Consider the following 3,077-nt stretch of genomic DNA (forward strand, 5'->3'; position numbering starts at 1 on the left):
CGGCTGCTGTGGTGGTGGTTGAGTCTCTTCCTGGCCTGGCGATGTCCTGCTGTGTCACCTTCTGGGGGTGGGAGCCTGGTTCTGGGCAATGCTCTGGCTTGGTACAGAACAGCAGAATTCATGCTGGTCCCTCCTGTCGCGGAAGACAGAGTCCATCTCTGCCCTCCTCCCCCAAACCCCTGTGCAGGCATTCAGCATCTCGCCTTCCTCCTCCCGGGGCTCTCGGCCCTCCTGCCCAGCACTCTTTGTTCCTTAAGGCTCCAACTGGATCATTCCCTTCCTCAAGGACGTGATGGGCTCCCTACTGATTCTCAAAGCTTGCTGTTTATTGTTTGCTCACTGTGATTTCTGTACACTCACTAGCAACAGTCTTAAGTGCCAGAGGTCTAAAAAAACCATGTGCAGAGTAGGGAAAAATGACAGTGAAAGACCTGGAGGTTGATGCAGCACACTGCACTGCAGGGGTCCTTAGTGTCCTAGAGCATCTATTATAGCTGGCTTCCCAGTCTTGTCCAGGCTGCTGGCCCACTGTGTCCCTGGTGGAGGTTAGCCCCTGACCCTAGACCCCAGGCATGGCCTGGGCCCTGCAGAGCAGGAGGGACCATTTCTTCCCTGCCGCTGCACCTGCTGATGGAGCAGGGACCGCTGACTCCAGGTGGCTTTGCAGGATGGAGAATTCTATTCTTCCCTGACACACTGTGTTCCAAAGGGTTTGGAGGCCGAGATAAAGTTCTCCAGGTCATTTATTCATTCAACGAACACTGAAAATACCAGTGCCTATTTCCTGCCAGTTCCTGGACTGGACAGGGAGGGCCCACTTGTAGAATTTGCCATCAGATAGTAATACTTTTATTAATAACGTATTAATAACCCTCCACATGGGACCTGCAAGTTTCCAAGACCCCAGCCCCCTGGGCTGCCTGTCCCCATATATCCAAATCAATTAAACTGCACCCCATCCCACCTCTTGGCCCTGCTCATTCTTAATGCCCTCTCGCAACTCTGCGCTTCCATTCTGAGTCCCCCACCCCAGGGCACCCCCAGGACAGGGCTGTGCCATCAAACAGACTTTGCCGCATGTTTGAGACTAACAGTAAAAAAGGTGGAGTGTTTACATGTCATCCTTGGGCACCCCTTCCTCAAGCAGTGACTGCCCACCTCCCCTTGGGCCTCAGCCTGCTGTCCTGTGTCGCAAAGCCTAATCCCCATCTCTTCACTTTCCCACTTGCCCTGCCTGGGAGGGGAGCAGTGGGCACTATTTCCTTTTTCCGTCCCCTTTACATCCTGCCCACGGTCTGGCCTGGGTGTAGGGGGGAGTGTGTGTGTACATTGCATGGGCGACTCACTGGATCTTCTACTAAGACCTCTCCCAAGTTATTTTCTAAACGCACGAGCCATCTTCTCTCAGATCGTGCTGCACTCTCAATGTGCAGCCAGCTTCTGTTTTAAATAGCATTTTTTTGCCTCGCTTGCCTCGGGGGTTTTGCTTGGGATACGTTTTCATAGCCAGAATAAAGACCCTGCCTTCTATTCTGCTCTGCTCTCAGGGAGGTTGTGGCCAGAGGGAGCAGACAAATGACAGAGAACTATGTGGGCTGTGGGGCAACAAGGCACCTAACCTGCACAGCATCTGGGTCATGGAGGTGCCAGAGGGTGGCTGAACTGGATCTGGAAGGACAAATTCAAGTCAGTCTCTCACGCGGGGAAGGGATGTCAGTAGAGGATGTGAAGTGCCGGCAGGTGCAGGAGGGAGTGGCTGGAATGCGGGGCGGCAGGGCTGCCCACAAGGGAGAGGGTGCCTCTGAGGGGCTGCAGGAAAGATGAAGAAGCAGAGGGCTGGGGGCCTGAGGCCTGGTCACGGAGCAGAGGTGAGGGTTGATGACTGTGTAGGATGGGTGGGGAGGAGGGGCTGGTAAGAGGCAAAACTGACAGCACCTGGGCGGCGTGCCCCTGCCTCGCCTTGGTCTCCTACAGGGGAGCCTGGGGATGAGGCTGTGCTCTGAGTGGGCCATCTAGGGCAGAAGGGACAGTAGTCCCAGAGCTGGGCCTTGAGGTGGGCCATCTCAGGCTCCCTCCCAGGTAAGGCACTGCTGGTGCACGGGACCCCCACAGCATCTGGGAGAAAGGGTGTTTTAAATGGATCTGCAGGTACCGACTGTGCAGAGGAAGCCGGGACCAGGACCACGCCCCCTCCGCTGAGGCGCCCTTTCCCTCACCCCAATTACCCTCATCCCCTGCCCCTTCTCTCCAGCTTGGCAGAAGAGAAAGGAGGCTGGGCTGCCTCAGGAGGTGGTGAGCCTCTGGCACCTGGAGCTGAATGAGTGAGGAGCCTAGCGGGGCTTAGAAACTGCTTTGGGCCCACAGGCCCTAAAGCTGTTGGAGCTGGAGGCCCCCATTCTGCAGACTCTGCCTGGCCATGGGACCAGCCCTCCCCTGGCTTTCTCCCTTCCTCTTGCCCCCAACACCGCTGCGCCTCCCTAGTACGTGAGCCACGCCCACTCGTGGCGTGCACGTGTGCAAGGGTGGATTTGCCCCAGTGCAGGTCCTCGGCAGGTCCGCCCCACACCTGCTCTCCTTCGAGACTGGGGGAGGCACTTGAGTCCTTTGTGTTCTCATAACTTCAGGTCATGCCTCTTGGGCACCTCCTGCCACATGACAGCAGGTATCTTTCTGGCTTCCTGCCACCCTGGGTGCTCCTGGAGGGCAGATGTTTCCTTGTGCAGCCTGGTAGGAGGCATGGCATTCAGGGGCTCACTGCAAGTAGGGGGGCTCTGCTTTTGGGGTGCTCATTGAGGCTGGCTGGTACTGCTACCCTGCTCTGGAAGTCAAGCAACATTTAGAAGATTTTTAACAGTGCAAGTCACCACCACACCCACCTCCCACCACCAGAAAGTCTGCATTTAGGGATGGGCAACGTTGTGTTGTGGGGAGACGTCCCTAAGCTGTCAGAGGGAGTGAGAATTGATAGGAGCTCTTTGGAAACTTACTTGGAAATACCTACTAACACTAAACGTATACCTACCCTATGATCCAAGCAGAATGGGAGCATATATCTGCTGAATGGTGTGTATAAGAAT

The sequence above is a fragment of the Symphalangus syndactylus genome, chromosome 18, assembly GCF_028878055.3.
Source record: "Symphalangus syndactylus isolate Jambi chromosome 18, NHGRI_mSymSyn1-v2.1_pri, whole genome shotgun sequence".
NCBI classification, from domain to species: Eukaryota; Metazoa; Chordata; class Mammalia; order Primates; family Hylobatidae; genus Symphalangus; species Symphalangus syndactylus.